Source organism: Lepidochelys kempii, chromosome 2 (genome assembly GCF_965140285.1).
Source record: "Lepidochelys kempii isolate rLepKem1 chromosome 2, rLepKem1.hap1, whole genome shotgun sequence".
NCBI classification, from domain to species: Eukaryota; Metazoa; Chordata; order Testudines; family Cheloniidae; genus Lepidochelys; species Lepidochelys kempii.
The window spans coordinates 262,951,459-262,976,155 of NC_136381.1; the positions used below are offsets into that span (position 1 = coordinate 262,951,459).

Below are 24,697 nucleotides of genomic sequence, written 5' to 3' on the forward strand. Positions count from 1 at the left end.
CCACGTGCCTTCTTCCGTACTGCTCCCCGGGACTGACTCACTCTGCTGTGGCCCCTTGCTAGGCCCCGCTACTCCCTCCCTAACCACCACCCCAGCATTTCAGTTACTCGTCCTCACCGGTGGGTGCCAATTTCGACTCCACTTAGACCACAGCAGCAACTCTGGGAAAGGTTTGTGTTTTCCCCCCACCACGCTCCCAGCTCCACAAAGCACTTAAGTGTGCACTTAATTTTAAACGCATGCTTAAGGCCATCTCTATTCAGCACAGCTCATAAGCATGCGCTTAAGCCCTGAATAGTGAGGGACTCAAACAGGCACTTAAATAAGCACAAACTTGATTACAGTGCAGGTGATTAACCATTGAGCAGACTACCAAGGGAAGTGGTGGCTTCTCCATCTCTTGATGCCTTCAGATCGAGACTGGATGCCTTGCTGGGAGATATAATTTGGTGAAACACAAGTTATTGGGCTCGACACAGGAGTAACTGGATCCAACTCTCTGGCCTGTGTTATGCAGGAGGACAGACTAGAGGTTCTAACGGTCCCTGCTGTCCCGCAAATCTATGAATTTGTTTATGTAAGTGCTGGGCTGAATCAAGGCCCATGTCAGCTGAGCTTCAGACTATAACCTTCAAGCATCACAATCACAGCACTTCACTTCACCAGAGTACTGCCTTCTTCATCTTCAAAAGTGCTTGACAAACGTCTAATAACAGCTACCACACCTGTGAGGCAGACACCTCTCACTATATTCCTTTTGCCAGCTGCTCGGTTCAAGACTGAGCATTGTAAGATAGGACCTGAGATCTCCACGGGCAGCCCTTCCCCATTAAAGAGGAGAGCTGCCATCTGGCTCTAGACTTCATGCAAACGGTATGCGGGCCTCAGGCTCCTGGCAAGTTGCCATGGCCACAATCTGCAGGGCAAAGTGTGGACTGCAGTGAAATGGGCTGGCTGCCTGTTCTCAAGACGTAGCAAAAAGCTAACACAAGACTGGAGCAGTGTATCACCGAAGTGCTCCAGAAAGAATGCCTCAGTGCTTCCAAGGTTATAATGGCTAGGAAGGAGGTAGATTACTCACTTGGATTATCTGGGAGTAGTGAAAGGAGGAGGAGAAATGCCTATGCATGGAAAGAATCCAGATTCACTCTATGGAAATACCTACGAGCTCTCATTGCTAAGACACCGGCAGAGATTACTACGGTTCAAAAAATGTGGAAATGACCCAGGGAAATACACTGCAAGAGGCAGGAAGCCTGGCTGTCTGGAGGACCCAAGAAGTCATTTCTGGCAACTACAATCGCTGGACTCGATGCAAATCCAGCTTCTGGCCCTAATGTACATATGCACACACCTCCCATCAGGCCAGAGTTGTCCTGGGGGCATGTGTCTAAGACAACCATTTGGTCCACATTTAGATTTCTCTCATTTTCTCCTCAAAGTGAATTCATAGCACCGGGGAGAGATGCTGGACTGATGGCCCTGAGGCGTCGAGAACATGTACAGAACCAGAGATAGCACTGTAATTTTCACCCCGATGCCCTGCCAAAGTGTCTCAACTCTGACCTGCATGGATCCTCTCTCGGGATCAGGGTAGTCTAGGCTCCGTCAGGATGGGAGGGGAGACACTTAAAGCTAGCTGTGGAAGTGCTCATTACACAAGGATTGCGAGAGGCTCAGACACTACATTAATAGGGGCCACATACACACCTATAAGCATCTGCAACTTCCACTTTACTTTTCTTCATGTCACCGCCCTGTGCCTCGGTTTCCCCATCTATAAATGAGGATAACAAAATTTAACTCCACTACAAAGTGCTCTGAGATCTACTGAAGAAAAGTGCTATGTAAAAAAACTAGTACAATCAAAAAAAAAACCTTATGGAAAAGGTATTTTTTTCTATTAAATTCTGTCGGTCTTTTCCATGAGGGTTAAAGAGACCAGTACGGAAGTGGTATTTCCTGCTGTAATAAGGTGCATGAGCTCTCATCTCTAAGACCTGCACGGAGCCCGGGGGAGCCAGAGGGTTTAGAAGATAGCTAGCTATTCGTCTGCCAGAAACCGAATAGAGGTCCATCATCTCATTGAACAGTAGTCAATGAACACCCTTCGGCTGGAGACAGACTTCAATTACTGCCAATGCAAGCTGGGTTTGCACCAGTGACCTAGAGATTAATTAAATGCTTTGAAAACCCATAATTTGTCTCCCTGAGCAATTCATTCCCTTACATGGTGCCCCGTTTAGCAGTGATCACATATTACAAGGAAAGAAGCACATGATACCTGTTCTGTGCACAACAGGACCGCACGACTTCTTTAAATGTAGGTCACTAGAATCTGACCCAAAGCTCATTAAACTCCTGGATCAGGTCCCTAATACATAACTGAAAAGTCACATTGTTCCTTCCAAAGACAATGTCTGCTAATAAAGGATTTCTTTCCTTAAAGGAAGTTTTAATTGGCATGTAACCAATAGGATTCTACAGAAATGTAGTAGGGTCTATAGAATCAACTCTAAACTCCTCCAGAACTGAATAGAGAATGAAAAATATAATAAAGAATAAGATTCCTTCTATAGATTTTGGGAGCCATCCTAAAGAATCCTATAGCTGGGATAGAATTTTCTTTGAATCCTATACAATGTTTTTTAAAAAGGAGGCAGTGTGATCTCGTGGATAGAGCACTGGACTGGGACTCAGCAGATCTGGGGTGTATTCCCGCCTCTGCCGCTAGCCTGCTGGGTGACTTGGGCAAGTCACATCACTGCCCCTGTGCCTCAGTTTCCTCATCTGTAAATGGGAATAACAATACTTAACTCCAAGGCAAAGTGCTTTGACATCTACTGATGAAAAATGCTATATAAAAACTTTATTAATAAAAGAAACCTTTTGCAAAAAGGTATTATTTTCTATTAAATTCTATAGGTCTTTTCCATGAGGGTTAGAGGAACAAGCTAGGAAGTGGTATCTCCTACTGTAACAGATTGCATGATCTCTGGATTCTTTACAGATGACAGTTTCTAATGTGCATTCCTTACTGCTTAAAAATGCAAAGCGTAAGCTGAGTCCCACAAGGAAAAAAATGTCATGACTGAAGAGAAAAAAAGCATTGTAGCTTTAGGAAACTTCATGGTTACCACTCCATAAACCTGGGCATCTTTGGGCTGAGTTTTTCCACCATCTCACATTAGAGAAGATAACACTGGACACTTGTGGGTAGCATGGGCTTATTTTACTTTATGATATGCATGTTTGCATATGGGCGTGCTTACCACTTCTCCAGAGAGCAAATGAACCTAGCACCCAAAGGCACAGATGGGGCGGATTCCAAGGGGCTGGTTTTGAGAGTTGCTCACCATTCAGAGTTCTCATGGTCTTGTGACTGCTCAGCACATCTCAAGATCAAGCCCTAAATACATTCATTGGTCCTGATCTCACGTTGGATGCATGTGGGTCACCCCCGGTGTCTGGACAGAGCCCCAGTGAAGTCAGTGGGGCAGATCTGCAGGTGGTGTAACTCAGCGCAACTCCACAGAGTTACACCAGTTCATACACCAGCGGGGGATCTGGCCCATTGCTTTCAATGGGGCTCAGAATGGGGAAAGGCATCCACTCGTGGATCCAACTCCAGGATCTGCGGCTGATTCTGACCTCCCCTGGGTTTTGCCTCAGAGCAGCTCAATTCGACTGAGTTTCCTCTGCCTTACCCTAGTGCGAGGGAGATGACAAGTTTGTGAGCGATCACACTCACTGGGGCACTTCGATTCCCTCCCCCACATTGATTGGAAAGTGCAGAATTCTTAACAATATCTCGCTGGGGGGAATGAAATCCACAGGGGTTTCTGGGAGGGCTTTGTGTTACTAGCTTACAAGGCCTGTGGCATCTCACCATTTCCACGGGAGAGCCTCTTTTAACACGTTACCCTGCCCAACCCTTTCAGCACTAGGTCCGCTTGCCAATGGCTGTTCTGATGGCCTGAGGCTCCAGGACCTCCCGACCTCTAATCAGAGCTCCAGACACGGACACCCCGTGGGCAAAATGGGGCCCACTGAAAGCAGCGGCAGTGGTGGGTCCCCCGCAGCAGGAGGCGGAGGAGGCTGGAGCGGGGGGCACCATAACTGCACTGTGGCAGAGCTGGAGGGTCCAAGGAGCCGGCGGTCAGGCACAAAGCTTCTGCATGGTGGGAGCCGCAAGGTCTGCACAGAACACGGGGAGGGATCCCCAGGGTTTAGAAGCTGAATTTCCAGCTTCGTCCATGGTGTGGGAGAGAGGAAGGGTCTGATGGAAGGATTCAAAGGCCCTCCTTGCAGGGTCCCCCAGGCCCAAGTGCCACAAGTGGATTTTCCCTCCATCTCATCCACTTTCCCTCTCAACTCTCTTCCCCCCTGAATAAACGTCTTCCCCACCCCCACCAACGTCTGCGCCTCTGAAATCCCCTCTCCCACTGAGCTCTGTCACTGCATTCTGTGGTGCCCCCCCTCCACACACGCACTGCTCTGGGATACCAGCTCTGGCAACACCCCCAACACACGACACTCCCAGCAGAAATGGGATGTGCAGAGGGCTAGGCCCATCCCTGCACCTGGAAGATGTTACACGGCACACCCGGACTGGGCCAGCTTCTTGCCTGGGGTAAATCAGCATCGCGCCATGGAAGTCAGTGGAGCAATGTCAATTTACGCCAGCTGTCCATCTGGCCCATTGTCTTTAAGGCCACATTGGAGGGATCTGTCCACCACTTTCAAACACAGGAGCGGCCAGTTTTCAGGGGCTGCTTCTTTCAAGCCGTCCAGTCACAGCTGCACTTTGTTATCTCACAGGACCCACAAGGAACAGTTCTTTGTACAGGAAGAGGTGAAACTGTGCATAGCAGCCACCACATGAATCATGTTATTCAAGGAGGAAAACAAGCTGCTTCTTTAAGCAGCCATTTAGGCTTCTCTGCCAGGGACAATTACGGGCCCTAGTTCAGCAAAACACTTAAGGGCATGCTTAACTTTTATAATAAATAATAATACCTAGCTCAGTTTGCCCAGGGATCTCCAAGTGCTTTACAAAGGAGAGTTGTATCATTATCCCCATTTTACAGATGGGGAAACTGAGGCACAGAACAGTGCAGTGACTTGCCCAGGGTCAGCCATCAGGGCAGTGGTAGAACTGGGAATAGAGCCCAGCTTCTCTGAATCCCAGGCCAGTGCTCTGTCCACCAGACCCCCTGTGCTTAAGTCCCAAGGACTTAAAAGTTAAGCAGATGCTTATGTGTTTTGCTGCACAGGGATGGGCTGCTTGACTGGAGGCAGCAGTGCATGCCAGTGACTCAGGACATTCGGACTCACAAGGACCAGCAGAAAGCTCCTCTAAGGCCCTGTCTGCACAGGGACACTCAGGAAAGTTACGGTGATTCAAAGTGTGCTGGACTCCAGGGGGATGATCTCATTCTAGAGAAGGTGTCCTTATCTGACTATAACTTATTTTTAACCCTCCCCACTCCAATCCCAGTGCTCTGGGCAGCCCCTGCACAGCTGGGATCAACAGCATGCAGGGGGCACCGGGCCCCTTGGTAGCTTCTCAGAGTCTCCTCCCACCTACCCCAGCAGCGCTAAAAGCCAGTTCTCTCTCCCTTTGCCAGCAATGCGGGACGCTCTGCTCCTCAGACTGAAGCATTTCAAACCCAACAAGCCGTTACCAGCTAACAGAAAAAGACCTTTGAAAGCTAAGTGCTTCCAGATGCATTTCTAGGTGCGGAAATCTAACGTTACAGAGCTGCTGGGGCCTCTTCCCGGGACCATTCTGTTAACGGGCAATTCTGCGGCGAGAGGGTGCTTTCTGTCTGCCTCTCCTCCTGTTTGGTAATAGTTCAGAATTAACTGATCCACCCTCCTGACCACTCCTGCGGCTTCATTGTCCCTTGCAATCAGTGAAGTCACAATCTGCATTTGTGTCTGAAGTCACTGGAGGTCATTACTTCTAGCAGGAAAAAAAGACCCAATTTTATAGGGACAGTCCCGATATTTGGGGCTTTTTCTTATACAGTCTCCTATTCCCCCCCCCCACCCCCAATCCTGATTTTTCACACTTGCTCTAAGCAGGGAACAAGTACCAGGCCCAGGGCCTGATCCAAAATCCCTTGAAGTCAATAGGAGTCTTTCCATTGGCTTCAGAAAATGCCAGATCAGACCCCAAACGCTCAAGGGCTATGGGAGTTGGGGACACTCAGCACTTGCACCTGGAGGACCCACTATACAGCAAAGAAATGGGCCACATTTCTCATGCCCTGCACCTTGTGGAGGTGATTATACCAGGGCAAACTGCGTATAAAATGTTACCAAATTGGAATGGTTGCATTTTGCACTGGTGTAATTGATGGCACAAGGTGCAGAGCAATGGAGAATTGGGCCCTCCGTTCCCATGCAGATGTCCCAATGAGAGATAAAAGGAAGTAAAATAAAGACAGAAGATAGGAGATGTCTGAGCACTGGCAGATCTGGCTCAAGAGGGGGATCATTTTCAAAGCTCCTGTAGAAGAATCAGCAGCACTTTCAGGCTAAAAGCAGCATAAGAAAAGAAAATCAACATACTGAGAATTCTTGGACTCAGCGCTCTGCAAAACCGTCCCATCCTTCTTGGCTTTGGTATCTTCATTCCCAGCAGGGAAAGAATCACACACTTTCCACGGCTTGTTCCCACTCCCTGCCCGCTTCATGGACTCTGCCGGCCCGGGAATTTAGGCAGGAACAGCCAGCAAAGGCAGAGCTTCAAACCGTTTCTTTTCCTCCCCTCCTTCAAATCAATCTCTCTTCCCGCTACACAAGCCTGGAGACTCTAATGCTGGAGCTTGGCTGGGGAAAGTTTCCTGAGAGAGATGGTCCCTCCAATGGGAGCGGGGCATGGGAAGGCTGACTCATGGACTGAGTAAACATCAAGAAGACGTGCTGCAGATTCCTTTGGGGGGGGGGGAAACGACGACGACAAAGGAGTCTTTTTTTCCTTTGCCAATTCCCCCCAAGAGTTTTATTCTGGTCTGAAATTCATCCAGAAAAATGACAATATGACGACTCCAATTACAGCACAGAGCCCTCTGTACCTCAGAAAAAATCAGGCCACTTATCTAGGTGTCGCACTAAGGAAGTAGGGCCAAGTTATTTTAAAAAAAACCCAACAGCGGGGACCTGAAGTTAGGCTCCTACATGCACATTCAAGCACCCAACTAAGGTCCCTGATTTTCCAGAGCCCTCAATGCACAGCAGCTCCTGTTGTGCAGGAACCGGATTTTTCATTTGTGGAGGAATTTTACTATTTTGAAATTTCTTCCATTCTGGAATGGAAACAAAAAACGTCAACATTTTCTCTGAACCAAAATTCCACACGCACAAAAAAAGTTGTATTTGGGTCCATCAGAATGTTTCATTCTGATTTGACACTGGTTTTGTTTTACACCGCCAGATGTCAAATGAAAAATCGAAATGAAAAGCCATTTAGAGAGGGAAAAATCAAAACGGCCCCGTTCTTAAATGGGCAAAATGGAACCTAGCGCCCTGATTGAAAGGCTGGTTTTCATTTCCAAATGTGTCATGGTCAAAGGCGACACGTTTCTGTGAAACTTTTCACTTTTATCCAATCAGCATTTTCCGATGGAGAGACATGCCACCCAAAAGTGACCAGCCAGCTCTAGCTCCCACCGAGGCCCCATTCACTTTCCCATGGCTCCATTTTGCACTGTGCAATAGCCAGGGGTTCCCGGCTCCGCTGTTGGCAGACAAGACCTGAGCATTGGAGCCAGGGTAGCCAGTATCTGGAGAGGGAGCATGGAGCCCCAGAGCTGGTGAAGAGGAACAACTCCCCGTTGGTTCTACAGCAGGAACCCTGCCCCTTTTCCCCTGTAGCTTTCCATAAGGGGAAAACAAACTTTACATTCCTGTCAGGTCCTGCCTGTGTGGCTGCCTCATGCCATGTGGCAATTGGCCATCTCTGCAAGGAGCAGGGCAGATTTTATCCTCTTGGCATTGACAGAGAGGGATCTCGGTGCTTCACCCTTGCAGCCAGCACTGGGATCACCACAAATTATCAATCACAGCCAATTGTAATGACAGAAACTTTGTCTCTTGGCTCCTAAAACATGCATCTGTACCATCTGGGCTAAAGGAGAATCTCCATCAGCTGTCTGTAGTACTAAGGTTTATATCCTTTCCATGGGCCAGCCTCTCTAGGGCCCACATAATCACCTATGAACTATGGCCCTAATCCTGCAAATGTATCCCAATGGTTAGATCCTTACATCTGCACAGCATCCAACTAACTTCCACAGACCCTGAGTAAGCATAAAGCTCTCTGTGTGGATCCTGTTGCAGGATCAGGAACTCAGCCAATACATGATAGCATCCTTGAGCTCTAGCATGTGTTTCCATCCCAGATAACATCAGACAAAGGAAGTCTGTACTGAAAAGCAGGGCCAATGTTGCAGAGATAGTGGATTCTCCATTCCCAGGCACTGGGAATTCTCCATTCCCAGGTGTCATCATTTATCTCAGTGCAAAGTAGATGTAAAACGCTGACTAATCGCTGAACACCCACTCTGCCCAAGTGTAAGTGACTACACAAGTTTCAAGGTGGTGAAGAATCAGTCCCTGCACTCTCAACCGATCTCCCATTGGTTTGTTTGTTCTCTACACGGCAGGAGTCCGAGGATTTTACAGCGCTTTTGACAGCTGCTGGATGACAAATTAGATCTGCTTCTGCCGGAAGCCAAGCCTTGAAGCAGTTGTAAGAACTGACTGCCTTCCTGGCTGCATTCAAACAAAAATATCTTTAGCTTTTGGAAGCTGTTGCACTGCGGAAGGAACCACAGCTGTCATGAAGAGAAAGCAGACACTGTGCGCTACCAAATGTAGCGATGCCAATTACACTGCTCAGTGGGTGCGACCTGGAGAAACTGAGCTAATGTGTTTTCAACAATAGTCACTACATTTGGGGGGCTTCAAATTCTGAGTGCCCAGCTTTTTAAGGGGCCGAATATAGAGAGGTACAAAGCACCTGCAGCTCCCATTGACTTGAACTGGAATTGTGGCCCGTGGTGTTAAAATGAGCTCCCAGTGCTCACAATTAGTAGCTGCATTTGAAAATTTGGGCCTACATATATTTGCAAGAGGTATATAATGATCTGATGACCGCACCCTCATTTCTAGGGTCCATGTCACCAAAAAGCTCCTTTTGGCCACAAATCCTATTTGGCAACACAGATGCTGCATCTCTCCTAGGGACAGTAACACACACAGTTGTAAGAAGAAATTACGTGGCTTGATCCAGTTGTAAGCAACAAGCATTTGTAATCTGGATGCATCATTTTCCATTTGCACTGCGCGTGGGCTGTGGGCAGCGAACCTCGGACCTCTGGATCTGAATCCATGAGCCTCTACTGCCTGAGTTCCAAGACCCACCTGGGTTAGCCAACGCGATACAGGGCTGTGTAGTGGAATGCTAATCCATATTATGCCACACAGCCACTAGGAGGCACTGTGTGTAAAATACCTCATTTAAACGAACTTCAGCTATACCTGGCAGAGCACTAAAGGATCTTATGGTGAACACATCTGGTGTGTATAAGCAACGACTGGAGTTAGTCTTATATCTGATACAGAAGCATGACAGACTCAGCAACTTCTCTGTGGCCTAGCCATCACCAGAGGGGTTAAAGAAGATAGAGTCTCATGGATCACAGGGGCCCTTTTTGGGTTTGTGTACACAGCATTGTAACCCAGGGTCTGTGGGACCCAGGCTCATGAACTCAATGTTTCCAAGCTTGTGCTAGTGCGTCCACACCACACTGGGTTTAAACTGCTGGACCTGGATTTCAGAGGCACAGCGGAACTCAAGGTCTGTCCCCCTGTAGGAGCAGAATTTTATAATTGTACTATGAGAAGTAATGTATGATTTGATTTCATCCTGCCAGCCACCCTTTTTAAATAGCAAAAAGGAATGACCCTCTGGGACTATGGGATTCTGTTTCCCATATGCATTACAAATTGGGCCCTTTTAGTTTTTTGTTTTAAGGTTTAGATAGTAAGAGAATCCTGTATTGTGTCTATGTTAAGTAAATTAAAGAAACGTTGAAGGCCTGGGCCTCAATGTGAATTGTTTTGGTTATAAAATTTAGCAAGGTTTAATTTACAATATCTTTTCGCTCTATATGAAATACTGCTGTGTGTATTCTCAAAGGTCTCTGTAAAAGATTGTTTGTGTACATAAGAAATGCGTGCATCCAAAAAAAAAAAAAAAAAAAAAGGTGTAAAGGCCATTGTTAACTAAATGGTCCAAAAAAAAAAAAAAGAAAGAAAAAACACTTATCAAAACTTATTAATGAAAGAAGAACCATCAACGCACACCCATAATTAAGAAATGGCAGATTGACGACCCTGAGGTGGAAGCTGGCACCCCTAAACACAATTGATTAAATCAAATCCAGGACAGAATGACCCTCTCAGCGGTGTTTTAAAATGTTAACATAAAAAAATAACACCAATTAAGGAGTAACCGGTCGTAAACTGAAACAGCAAAATCCATAAACTTCAACAACAACAAAACCCTATAAAAACAGGGTGCTTGGCCATGGGACTTTGGGTTCGTCTTGCCACTACTCCAAAAGCATCGGATTGTGACCAACAAAGCCCGGCTCCCCTCTGCGACCAATCTGGCTGGCCACTAAATTAATCCAGACTCTGGACTGGTAACTATAAACATCGACTGGCGGGATTGTGTGCGTGGTGGGTGGGTGTGATTGAAAAGCATATGCTAACTGCTGTATTCTCAATAAATGCGGCATGTTGCCTCTCCCCTATAAAAGATCTCGTGTGCTTTGTTTAAGCATAACATTTTTGGTGGAGAATGCAGGCAGTAGGAGGAGGACTTAGAGATCCTTGCTCCAAACCGAAAAATCCTAGGGACATACACCCTCAGCCGTAGCAAGACTGAGCTCAAGAGGAGAACTTAATGTTTCTTGCTCTAATCCTGGGAGGGATTTTTATATTTAGTGTATGAAGCCTCGGTGGTAGTAGTCTGAGTGATACAGAGGGAGGCTAAGCGTCTCTCCCTCTGGCCCAGAGAGGGTTAAAATTGTAAGTCCCAGCACTTTGACGGGTAACAGAAATAAAAAAAAGAAGTTATAAGCCCCGGCACTGGCACGGGCAAACACAAAATCTTAAAATAATTTAAAAATAACAATTGAATATCTTAAATACAAAATATTCAAACGAAAAGAGTCCCCTACGGACAATACGCTGGCAGAGCTAAAAAAGCTGCCGTGTGTGCAAAAGATCACCCCTTTTAAACAGATCTTGCAAAAATTTGGCCACAGCCCATGGACAGAACAAGCAATAGCCAATGTCCACACAATAGCCGATTTAGAAGACAAATTGGCAAAATATTTGTTGATTTATAAACCTTCAAACCCATCAAAAAGGGATCTGGCTGCACTCTGGCTATTATGGGAAGCCTGTAACGAGGCATTCCTCCAACTGGCCAATTGCCAAGCAAAAAAGACCACACTGCGTGAAAAGCTCAGCACAAAAAAGCAAAACGCAAAAAACTGGAAAGCAGTAAGTACGGGAATCCATGGCCAATTAAACGTGCTTAAAAATACTATAAAAACATTAAAAACAAAACAAAAAAATTATAAAACAAATTTAAAAAATTATAAAAAAAACCCCAGGTCCTACAAAGCATAATAAAAAGCCTAATATTAGAGCAGGGTAGAGCTCCTGCAAGCCATAATCGCTGCGAATCAATTATTAAGCAGCCTAGCAGAAGTTAGGGTTTGCAACCCACCAGGTTGCAGCAGTTACAGCAAAAAAATGGAATCAAACACTGTCCAAAAACATCCCAACTTTAAAAAAAAAAATAAACACCCCCCAAAAAACAAAAACACCCCTATTTAAAATAATCCGCCAAAAATGTCTACACTATGGGTGCACTCCCACTCCCATAGCCCTGACAGCAGCTATCCAAAGATGTATGGTGACAACCCCCGTAGATGGTGGGGGTAGCACGACCGTTACCACAGTCCCAGTGTCAGCCACCGATTTAAAAGCAATTGCTAATTATTTGGGGACCCTGAACCAAAACACCTTTTCTAAATGGTGCAACAATGCAGTTTTACTGGCAGGCAAAGAAGGGCTAACTACCCCAGAAGTCTATCGATTCATGGGGGTATGTGCAGCCCCGGAAATTAGAGCCACCCTGGATAAAATAGCAGTCATCAATGCCGATGGCCTCCTGGCCCTGATGGCGACATTTGGGAAACAAATAGGCAGGCGTAACTTTATAGCACAAGCTGTAGCCTCCACTCAAAAGCCTAACAAGGACCCTGAAAATTACTTAATCCGATGGGCTCTAATGCAAATAACGGCTGGCCTGGTGGCAATCGAGGGTACCACCTTGATAAATGAGTTAGCATTCAGTGTCTGGTCCTTAAGGGATTGCGCTGCCTCTTTGGCCCTGTATTACTCTGGTAAACTTGCAGTTTGGCAAAATAATCACCCAGCTAACCTGGGGGAACAAATAACCACTCACTCTGGACCGCGACCCACCATTAAAAAAAAAATGGGTCTCTTATATGGCGGCAATAAAACCTGCAGTTACATATACAGATGAGAGCGCTACAAAAGGGACCATCGGGAACCAGGAAGGATATGCTAGGGGTCGCTCCCAAGGACGAGGGAATAGGGGTAGGCAAAGGGGTTGGGCATACCCAAATCTCCGGCAATATTAGGCTAATGCCTCGAAACAAAAAAACAAACAAACAAAAAAAGCGCTAACTAATAATAAGATCTGCCAACTAGCCTGGTGAACCCTGATGCAGTACGGAGCAAACCGTACAGAGTGGAATGGGGGGCAAACATCTGACTTGGTTAAAAAAGCTACAAGGTTACAAAATACCCATAAGGGAGTAGCCTATGTAACCCTCAGCGCACTCCCACCATCAGCACCCCTGCAGCTTCTCCCCGACGCATACCCCCGTCCTGCGGACGAATAGAGAGGCCCGCTAAACAATGAACTTCCACTATCTGTAGGGGCTAATCTCTGCCCCAAAGAGTTCTTAGTCTAAACAGACTAGACAGACAAAGGGTGGGAAAACAGCTGCAAAGTGATTTGCCCAGAGTGACACAGTGTGAGTAGCAGAGCCAGAAACAGAAGCCAGGCCTTGTGACTTCCAGGCCAGTGCTCCTAACCATTAGAACACACTGCCTGCTGCCTGTATGAGAGACAGCAGATTTCTGAGAGTGCCTGAGTCTAGCAGACTCAAATTTGATAATCTTTAAAGCATAATCTCTTTTTTTCAGCATTATAAGAAAGGATGGAGAGGGACCCACTTGTGAGACAGTCCTGCCCCAACCCAATCTTGGTTAAAGACAAACCCAGTGGATGAAATGGACAAATGGGTGAAAAGGGTATGCCTGGCTAAGGGAGAGTGAAGGACTAGTTGTTTTAGGGACTGTCCTTCTCTCTTTTGCCTCTGAACAGGTACAGATTTGCAAGTGTGTTTAATCAGTTCTGTTTCTATGCCCTTAGCCACAGGGCGGAATTTTAGAAATTTGAAATAAATAACGGAAAACCAAGCATATACAGGCATGACCCAACACCGTGATTGAAATGGGAGGCTGAATGTTCAAAGAACACAGGATCTGGCCCTATCCACAGCACGCCCTTCACTGCTCATGATTTGATGCAGCAGAAACTTGGTCCGTTGGAACAGAAGCCATGGGCCAGGGCACGTCTTTTTTTCATTTCTGCTTTGGAGAGAGAGCTGACAAAGCCACAAACACACCCTAATGCAGGGTTTTCCCAACCAATGCATGAGCACTCACATTAGAGACCTTTAGTTTTATTTTCACAGTACTGCAAGACAAGCTAAGACCAAATGAATACAATCACCCTCTACTTTTTCCCTTATGCAGCCACGGTTGGTCCAAGGGGAACTGGGGAAGGGAGGAGAGGAAAAGAGAATGGGTTTTTGTCTGGGAGAAGGATGATCCAGTGATTAGGGAACTGGTCTTGGGAGACCTGGGTTCAACTCCTGCTCTGCCACTGGTTTCCTGTGTGACCACATGGGCAAGTCACTTAGGCTTGCTGTGCCTCAGTTTCCCATTTGTAAAACTGGGATAATAGCACTGCCCTACCACACTACGCTGTGGATAAACACATTAAAGACCATGAGGTGCTCAGATATGACAGTAATAGGGGCCAGATAGGAACTTTAAATAGATTTAGTTGGAGATTGGTCCTGCTTTGAGCGGGGGGTTGGACTGGATGACCTCCTGGGGTCCCTTCAAGCCCTGATATTCTATGATTCTATGATTTCCAAAAAGTCATTGAGTAATTGACTGAGCACCTGAAATTCTCTTTTTTAAAAATACCCCTAGGCTGGTAGAGTTATTCTGCACCTTGACATTACAACAAATGCAGACTGAATAACTGGTACAACTAATATGCCGTAACCTCGTGGTTATCATCATCTATGCAGTGTTGCCAGTCCACCTCGTAGTTTTATTGCTGGTCTCATGAGAATTAATGTTTCTCTTAAAGCTTCAGCTCCTGGAGTCATGTGGTTACATGAGACTCTCAGCTTGCATGTTTTTAAAAACAGTAAATTTCTAGCCCTCATGACGGTGGGGAAAAGCTTATAAATGCAAACCAAGTGCACCCTGAAGGCTCAAAAACCTCAAGGTAAACACAAACTACCCAAAATAGATGATTAAACAGCCCAAGTGATTTTTAAACCAATGCCATGATTTTTGTGGGGCCTGACTCGTGATTCCTGACTGAGGTTGGCAATGCCATATCGATATCACAGTAGCACCTAGGGTATGTCTACACCCTACTGGCAGTGACCTTCCCAGCCCAGGGAGACAGATCATGCTAGCTCCGCTCGAGCGTGCTAAAAATAGCTAGTGGGAATGTTACCGCACAGGTGGTAGTTCAGACTAGCCAGCCAAGCACAGACCCAGGGGTTAGTCGGGCTTGGACTCGAGTGGCTAATGCCGCAACGGCCACACTGCTACGTTTAGCGCACTCGCACGAGTGAAGCTAGTGCCGGTTTGTCTACCCGGGCTGGGAGGCTGTAAACATATCTCTAGTGCCCCAACCAGGCCAGGTATGTGCGGTACAGGTACATTTACATTCCAGGCCCTGGTGAACTTACTGTCCTAAAGATGTGATACAACAGGTGAGTCTCTCTCTCTCTCTCACACACTCACACGCAGTTTCTTTGTGCTCTGCAGCTCAACTTCAGCAAAGTTACTGAAACCTCCAAGTTTCAAAAGGACATTTTCAAAACCGTTTAATTTTCAAAATTCCTTTCGTTTATAAATGGAACCATTGATATGAAGCCTCGTCAACCGAACAAGAGGAGTTAAAAATAGTTTCACGCACCTGCCCCTGTGGTTTTGCAATCCAGCTTTCCTGCTTTTAAAACTTTGTTTCTTGCCCCAGCTGATGCGTGGGAGAGAGAAAATGGAAAACGTACTGACTATACAGGGTAGGGGAGCCAGACCCATGATCTTTTTCCATAGAAAATTGCTTGTCGTGTTTGAAAGCCAAATTTAGATCCAGATCTCAATTTTGCAAACAGACTTCAGTAAAAAATGTGTAAAGCTTTACGTTTCAAGCAGAGTTAGGCTACTAAATTACTCAGGCACTTTTGAAAATCTTACCCACGTTCTATTTCAGATCTGGATCAAGTTCCCACCCATCCTCATCTTTTTAATGGGCTGAACAAATACAGCAGATCCAAATTTGGGGGTATTCAAAATACAGACTGGCATCTCAGTTCTACAGCTGAAGCTCATCTTTAACATAAAGACTTTGAAAGTTGGCATAAGGGAAACCAGAAGGTAAGCCGAGTTTCACTCTTCCCAATCTTGTCCATATCACAAGGGTCAACACCTTGGAATCCCGCAAAGGCAAAGGTTAAAGTGTGAAGTGACCCCTTGCTGTGAAAATCGTATTTTATTCCTGCCTGAGATGCACATTGAGCTGTATATTATTAACCGAATTATGAGGAGTTCCCTACCTTTCACGGAGAGGAAAAAAAAAAAGCTGCTTCGTAGCTGCAGATCTTCACTGCATAGCCGGAAAGTTTGGACAAAATCGCTGCTGCTGGTGGCTTCAGTACTAAAAACAAAAAAAAAGGAAAGAAAGACAATTCATCATTCTTTGGGTTCAGGCAGGCAGCTCTCCCCACCAAGCACTATGAGGCATCATTTCAGATTCTGCTCTCAAGGGTCTCATTGTTCCATCTGCAGAACTGCCAAGAATAGTACACATTTTTCAATCAAAGGTTTTGCCCCTTGCTTCATTCACTTCTTCCTGACAGAAATACCACCCCATGGGCATGTGATCATGGGCAGCTACTACAAAGGCACCATAACAAAACACAAAGGCTGGGCACCAGTAAAAGAATATCCTTCTTGCACTTCTGTCAAATGACCTTCAGAGAATGTTATAAAAACACAATATACGTATTGTGGAGCAAAGACAAAGGAGAAGGACAGGACATCTGGTTTTTACTCCCAGCTCTACCCTGGTTTGGTAGGAGTCGGATTCTGAAACCCATACTCCCATTCAGAAGAAGAGAGCAGCTAGACAACTCCAGACTAGAAATAAGGTGCACGTTTTTAAGTGAGGGTAATTAACCATTGAATCAATTTAACTAGGGGTGTGGTGGATTCTCTGTCACTAGGTCTTTAACTCAAGACTGGATGTTTTTCTAAAAGACATATTCTAGCTCATATAGACTGGGTGAGATTCTTGGGACAGTATGTGACAGACTGTACCCTTATGTTCACCAGTTTTACAAGACTATGATAAGTTGTATACAGAGTAGGCATTGTGAGGTATCATTTGAAAATTCATAATTTGCTGATCATTATTGTCCTGGTAAAACATGTGTGGCAACATTGTATGTAAAGTTATAAGATTCTACTGTATAACATTACTAAGACATGCTCCATGTTTAGAAAAGCTGGCACAAACCAGTTCCTCAGAGAAAAGAGCAAACTAATGCCTCAGCCAGGCGGCAACAAAATCAATTGGACAATCACCCAGTTAAGCAGCCTTTGGCAGGAAGAAGGGTGTGAGTGAGAAAGTTACACCTTGGCAGACAGACTTGCTGTCACCTGACCCCCAGCCTGGAGATGATTCTCAGAGAGGAGAGAAAGATATAAAAATGAGGAACAGAGGATACAAATCACCTCTTTCCCTTCATCTCTACTCATGGCATCTCTACTCATGGCATTTATATGAAAGATAAAAGGAGCATCGTCAAATTGGGGGAGAGGTCTTGCCTGAAATATCCAGCCAGACTGCTGTGAGACCAGTGGTGAGACCAGTGGTGAGCCAGACCTGTGGTGAGAAAAACCTTTTTGCTTTAAGTCCACTTAGCTTGATAAGTTAGGTATTAGTTTGTGTTTTACCTTTTACTTCTTTGTAACCAATTCTGACTTTTATGCCTCATTACTTGTAGTCACTTAAAATCTATCTCTCTGTAGTTAATAAACTTGTTTTATCTAAACTAGTGTGTGTTTGGACTGAAGTGTCTGGAACTTCCATTTGAGATAACAGGGTTTGTGCATATAATTTTCTATTAATGAAACAATGGACTTTCTATGAGCTTTTAGTGCAGGAAAACAGAAGGAAAGAGCTAGGCAGTACAAGATGCACTCTTCTGGGGATATGTCTGGGACTGGGAATTTGCTGGTGTCACTCTGCAGTATAATTCAGGAGCGGGTGGCTAGAAGCAGTTATATAATTCAGGTAGGAGTGATTTTGCATGCTACAGGCGGTGTGCAAACAGACCAAGAGTGGTTATTCTCACCGTGAAGCAGTGTGAAAGGCACCCCAGGTTGAAGGGCTGAGAGGACACAGCTGTTCAACAGTCCAGATTGTACCCTGGGGACTGTCACACTGTGTTATGCAGGTGCTTACATCAGATGGTCAGAATGGCCCCTGCTGGTTTTATAATCTAGGAATATTTTACTCCAATCACTGGGACTCAGTGGTGATTTTAGAGTTAGTGGGGCCCTGTGTGCAGCTTCATTTTCGTGCCCTCCCGCTCCCCCCAGGACCCAGCCAAGAAAAATAAAGTCAGATCCTTGTCCACCCCAGGTGCAGGTCCAGACCTGGACACAGGCCATGGGGTGGCAGCTGGGACCATAGGCAAGGGAACTAGGGGTGCTGGCAGGGTTCCAACAGAATTGCCGGCCCCTGGGCAAGGTGTGGGGGCTGGCTCTGGGCCCCTGGAAGGGGTGGGGCCTCGGCCAGAAGAAGCAGGGCTGGAGGCTAGCCTCCCCCAGCCAGGGCTTCAGTGCTGGCCGGGCTGCACCCCCGGGGCTCTGGCAGTGATTTAAAGGGCCCAAGGCTCCAGCCACTGCTGCCGCCGCCGCAATGGCAGGGGCCAGGTCGCAATGGCAGGGGCCAGGAGCCCCGGGCCATTTTAAATCGCCAGGCCCTGGGGCAGCTGCCCCTTTTGCTTCCTGCACCCCCAACAGCGGCCCTGGGTGCAGGAGGTGCTGCAGCACCCCCACGTTTTATGCAGGGCTCTGCTGCCACCCTGCACCACTTATGTTAAAACATATTGTTAGAAGCACAGAACCTCCCGGGGTCCTGGGGAGACAAGGAGGTGCCCAAGCTCAGCCACAGGGGCTGCAGCCGCCTGCTTCGCAAGGACCCAGCGGCCAGGGGAGGCGAGCAGAGATTAGCCCGTGGAGGCAGCTGGGCACTCATGTGGGTGTTCAGCCCAGGTGGGTCTCTGCCCACTTCTTCAGGGCAGCAGCGGAGCCCGCAGAGCCCCGGGCACCCCAGAGGCAGCGCATGAGCGGAGCCACCATGGGGCTGGAGAAGGAGACAGGAGACACCAAGATCTTCATGGCCGAGGACAGCTTCGGGTGCCCGCTGGCCAGCCCAGAGAAGCGGGTAGAGACCCATGTGGGCTGAACACCCACCTGAAGGTGCGGGGGGAGGGGGGAATGGCTCCATCGGCGGCCCCCAAGGTAAACCAAGTCCCAAACCATTTAGGGCTTCATCGGTTAAAGCCAACACCTGGCATCCCATTTGGTGGTGCTCAGAACAGATTATGGAGCACCGGAGCTGGGTGCTCTTCGGATAATGTCCTACTCAACAAGCAGCCGGACTCATGCCACAGCAATAACTGTCCATGTTCTAAGGCAGTGTCAATAACACAAGACCCTTAAAACCACAGATCTCAGCACGTCTAGTACAAGGGTGGAAATCTGTTTGACTGTATCCAAGTCAGAGGGAACAGCATTGGTCTTGTGATCTATTCTGGCCAAGTCCAGCCTGTTTATTTGTACTTAGCGATCTTGGTATTTTTGCCTCATGTATTTTTTTCTTGGAGCCCTGCAGTAACTTTTTGCCCTTTTCACCCCTTTTCTCCAAATTCTGCCTAAAACAAACATGACTAGGCTGAACGTGTGCCGAAACATTTAACACTTTGTTTCCCTTAACCCAGCCAGATCAGCACTAGCTCCATGACTTCCTGAAGAGCTGTTTCAATTCTCCCATGTCACACTTCAAAGCTCCCGCTGCGCCAGGTCCTGTCCCACACAGAAAGTCCTGGCCCAGCCTTCCAGTGCCCAAATTCTGGCCAGCAGCTGATAGCGTTCAGGTCTCATCAGCACTTTGGTCACTTAAGCAGACGATTGGCTTCATACCTGTGGCTCTGCAGTGTAAAGACAGATTAATCCTCAAGCCACAGGAGCAGCAGCAGCCCTAGGAGAACCAAAGTGAGTGGGCTCTAAATGGCCATGGCAGCAGCTCTGGGGCTGATGTTTCTCTTCCAGGGGAACGGAAAGAAAAATTTAGAGAAACGACAGTTCCACATGAAGATGTGTCCCAAGTGTACCCAGCTTCCAAGGAGACAAGGAGCGCTTGCCATGCTCTTTAATTCAGGCGTAGGCTGGCTACCCTCAACACTGTTCACCTGCCTCTTTTCACATCTGTGGGACTCAGTGAAGCTGCATAGCTCAGTTTGCCCTTTTGATTTCCTTTGTTTCAATGCAAACAGGGTCCTGCGTCATTAGAATTAGCAGATCAGCCACTGCACGAAGCATTTCACACTCCCATTCTAGAGCAAAGGAAATCCTCCATTTCTCCCCAGGACACAATGCAAGCTTCCCCTGTATGCTTCCAATCGCGTGCCTCAGGCCTGACCTGAAAGCACAGCCTCTATGAGTAAGAAGGTAGCTTGCTCTATTGCCCGATCAGTCCATGGCCTCCCAGCTGAGACTCCAGCAAGTGCCAGCTGGCTGGTGATTGTTTTCAGAGATGTGGGAACACTGCTTAATGAAGACTCGGCAATGGTAACTAAGCTGAGTGCATATAAACCCCTGAACAGCAACGAAATGTTAACAGCCTTGGATCATCACTCTCTTGGGATGGATTTTCAATCAGTGGCTTGAAAGACTCTGTCCTATTAATAAACCCCATTGCAGTGGGTTAGGCTAAACATTGTTATGGATCAGGTCAGTATCAGAGATACTGAACAAGCTGAAGGAAGGCAGACTGGGAGAGATGTGGGGACAGCCTGAACAAGCCCAGTGCATGAGTCTGCAGAAGCTAGAGAAAGGACTTTGGGGTCAGGTGCTGGCTAAAGAGGCTGTAAGCAAAGACGTTCACCTCTGTTTTGATTTCTGCAGCATTCAGAGAAGCAGGACTTTGTACATTCCTTGTAAGTCGACAAGATTGCATCAAAGAAAATACCAGGCTCCATTGTCAATTTCTATTCCCAACTGGAATGCTGTTGGGACCACAGACTTTGGCTAGCTGTTCGGGTCAGAAAGCGGTGATAATATTTTAAGTGTCCACTTCTGTCTTGATCAGAGCAGCATTAACAAGGGCTAGTTCTAGTGCCAAGGCATCAGACAGGCGCACATCAAAATACCCTCCAGGGCTGGTCATATTTTGATAAACCTGCTGGTTTTTCTACTAAACAATTTGACTAACCAACTTGGGCGTTTTTTGAGAAAAGTGTCTGTTCTCCACAGAAAGTTTTGATTTTTTGTTGAAAAAACAAATGCCCAAGAAAGAACTAGCCACCTCCATTCAAAGTGACGATAGCCTTGGCTTATAACAAATACACGTATAATGCACACGTAAGGACAAAAAACTGCAAAGGGGGTTTTCTGTATATAGCAGCGCTGGCTGACATTTGAATGTTAATAAAGAAACTAGCAACAATCCAGCACAAATTCCAGTTTGAGCCATCCCATCGGGCTTGGCTGCTCCTAGGGTTTCTTTCTCCAGACTGTTCAGCCCAAACCCACCATCTTCTCTCTGGGGAGTCACTCCCACCTCCCTCACAGCAAGGCTGGAGTGAGTGAGTTATTTTCAACAGCAAGTCAGCAAGGCTCAATCACCAGAGCCAACACCTATTGCCAGGGTGGGTGCGTCAGGCACTGATCCAAATCCCTGCTTGGTGTTGTAATCTATTTCCACTCTTCTCCATAGGTGCAAGGATCTCTTCGCTAACATGAATGGCAGGTTCTGACCATAGAATCATAGAATCATAGAATATCAGGGTTGGAAGGGACCCCTGAAGGTCATCTAGTCCAACCCCCTGCTCGAAGCAGGACCAATTCCCAGTTAAATCATCCCAGCCAGGGCTTTGTCAAGCCTGACCTTAAAAACCTCTAAGGAAGGAGATTCTACCACCTCCCTAGGTAACGCATTCCAGTGTTTCACCACCCTCTTAGTGAAAAAGTTTTTCCGAATATCCAATCTAAACCTCCCCCACTGCAACTTGAGACCATTACTCCTCGTTCTGTCATCTGCTACCATTGAGAACAGTCTAGAGCCATCCTCTTTGGAACCCCCTTTCAGGTAGTTGAAAGCAGCTATCAAATCCCCCCTCATTCTTCTCTTCTGCAGGCTAAACAATCCCAGCTCCCTCAGCCTCTCCTCATAAGTCATGTGTTCTAGACCCCTAATCATTTTTGTTGCCCTTCGCTGGACTCTCTCCAATTTATCCACATCCTTCTTGTAGTGTGGGGCCCAAAACTGGACACAGTACTCCAGATGAGGCCTCACCAATGTCGAATAGAGGGGAACGATCACGTCCCTCGATCTGCTCGCTATGCCCCTACTTATACATCCCAAAATGCCATTGGCCTTCTTGGCAACAAGGGCACACTGCTGACTCATATCCAGCTTCTCGTCCACTGTCACCCCTAGGTCCTTTTCCGCAGAACTGCTGCCTAGCCATTCGGTCCCTAGTCTGTAGCGGTGCATTGGATTCTTCCATCCTAAGTGGAGGACCCTGCACTTATCCTTATTGAACCTCATCAGATTTCTTTTGGCCCAATCTTCCAATTTGTCTAGGTCCTTCTGTATCCTATCCCTCCCCTCCAGCATATCTACCACTCCTCCCAGTTTAGTATCATCCGCAAATTTGCTGAGAGTGCAATCCACACCATCCTCCAGATGGCGCCTTGACCCCACAATTGCTTATACCCAGTGTTTTCCATCCATTCTTTGTGAATGGTGGTTTGCCAATATGGTTGATACCAATAAACATCCATGAACTATTTTCCAGTGCAAAACTCACAAAGTCCAAGTCTTCAAGTGGCCGGGGTTGTCTCCCTTGAAGTCAAGGATGCAGAGGGGGTTTCTGAAGAGTGCTTTCTGAGGGAGGCTGTCAAGGTTCCTTCCCCACTCTGAACTTTAGGGTACAGATGTGGGGACCTGCATGAAGACCCCCTAAGCTTATTATTATCAGCTTAGGTTAAAAACTTCCCCAAGGTACAAACTTTGCCTTGTCCTTGAACCGTATGCTGCCACCACCAAGCGTCTTACACAAAGACCAGGGAAAGAGCCCACTTGGAGACGTCTTCCCCCAAAATATCCCCCCAAGCCCTACACCCCCTTTCCTGGGGAAGGCTTGATAAGAATCCTCACCAATTTGTACAGGTGAACACAGACCCAAACCCTTGGATCTTAAGAACAATGAAAAAGCAATCAGGTTCTTAAAAGAAGAATTTTAATTAAAGAAAAGGTAAAAGAATCACCTCTGTAAAATCAAGATGGTAAATACCTTACAGGGTAATCAGATTCAAAACATAGAGAATCTCTCTAGGCAAAACCTTAAGTTACAAAAATACACAAAAACAGGAATATACATTCCATCCAGCACAGCTTATTTTACCAGCCATTAAACAAAAGGAAATCTAACACATTTCTAGCTAGATTACTTACTAACTAACAGTTGTAAGGCTGCATTCCAGATCTGTTCCCGGCAAAAGCATCACACAGACAGACAAACGCTCTTTTTCCCCCCCTCTTCCCCCCCCCCCCCCAGATTTGAAAGTATCTTGTCTCCTCATTGATCATTTTGGTCAGGTGCCAGCGAGGTTATCTTAGCTTCTTAACCCTTTACAGGTGAAAGGGTTTTGCCTCTGGCCAGGAGGGATTTTATAGCACTGTATACAGAAAGGTGGTTACCCTTCCCTTTTTATTTATGACAGAGGCCTTTCTACAATAAAGGGGTGGGATTGTCACCTTGCATCTGCTTCTTCCTGGACCCGCTTCTAATCCTAGGGAGCTGTATGGGAGGAAGGATGCACAAAGACAGAGCCAGAGGTGACATACACTGTGCCACAAGGTTGCATTACCTTTACATCATTTTCTCCTCCAGCTCACCCCCCCCCCATGGGACCTCCTGTAAGAGCAGGGCAGCTGCCAACAGTACACTAGAGCCATGCTGCCTCGGAAGGGGAGATGATGGGGAGGAGGTAACATCAGAGCTGGTCCAGGGCCATGGGGTGGATAGTCCTGCCATCTGCAAGGTGCAACCCCTTTCCAACCATGGACATGCTCCTTCCAGACGAACATTCAAGATGTGGCTGCCATGTGAATGAATTGTAGCTCATGTCACTTTTCATTTACAGACACCACTAGCATAAGCCAAGCTGTCCCCCGGATCCCCAGCACTGGATAAACCCAACACAAGCGAAGGTCACGTCTACCGAGTGTTTAAATAAATCAGTGCATACGCACTGGGTCAGATCACTGGAAGTATAATTGCTTGCTGGCCTCTGCAGGGCAGCCTACCATGTCACAACATAATTAGCAATCCGATATCAAATCGATAAAATATGTTAGATCATACCCCTGGCCAAAGGGAAATGTCCCCAGTGCACACTCTGGATAGCTTTAAAATGATCCCCTTCTACACAATGAAACAACGCAGTCATGGAATTTAGCCACTGTGAACAGCGCTGTTGGATTATTTTGCCATTAACCAGCCTTAAAGATGTGGCCTGCCACCAAAAAGGTACCCAGCAAAATAGACAGAGGACCAATACATACTTAGCTATTTGGTTACCATTTATTCAATATGTTGTTTGCAGAAAAATGATAAACGACAAAAACACCAGATCGTTCATGGGCAAACACTTTTCACAAAGTGATCACTCCATATCTGATCTTTCCATACTTGTCCTCAGGGGAAACCTGCACAACACCTTCAGAGAAGGCAAGCCTGGGAACTTAAATGTATAACTCTGCCATGGACATAACAGAGACACTGGTTTTATGGCTCATTACAACAATTTGTAACATGCCCCAAAGCCTGCTACCTTTAACTATCCACTTCAGACCCTTTATGCATAACAATCTAACCCCCAATGACCCATT

The 24,697-nt window shown here is 46.7% G+C and overlaps 1 protein-coding gene across 3 annotated transcripts in view; it reads right to left on the reverse strand.

The window, feature by feature from the left end:
* Positions 1 to 24,697, reverse strand: part of GJC2 (gap junction protein gamma 2) — a 112,357-nt gene that overhangs the window by 66,608 nt on the left and 21,052 nt on the right. The window contains exons 2-3 of one of the 3 annotated variants that reach the window (XM_073334823.2): positions 16,062 to 16,162; positions 15,422 to 15,481 (exon numbers count right to left, since the gene is read on the reverse strand). The gene's annotated coding sequence lies outside the window, so the exon portion shown is untranslated. Of the gene's footprint in view, positions 1 to 6,579; positions 6,797 to 15,421; positions 15,482 to 16,061; positions 16,163 to 24,697 lie in introns of those variants that run through there. The other 2 variants (XM_073334822.2, XM_073334824.2) reach the window with 2 other exon arrangements.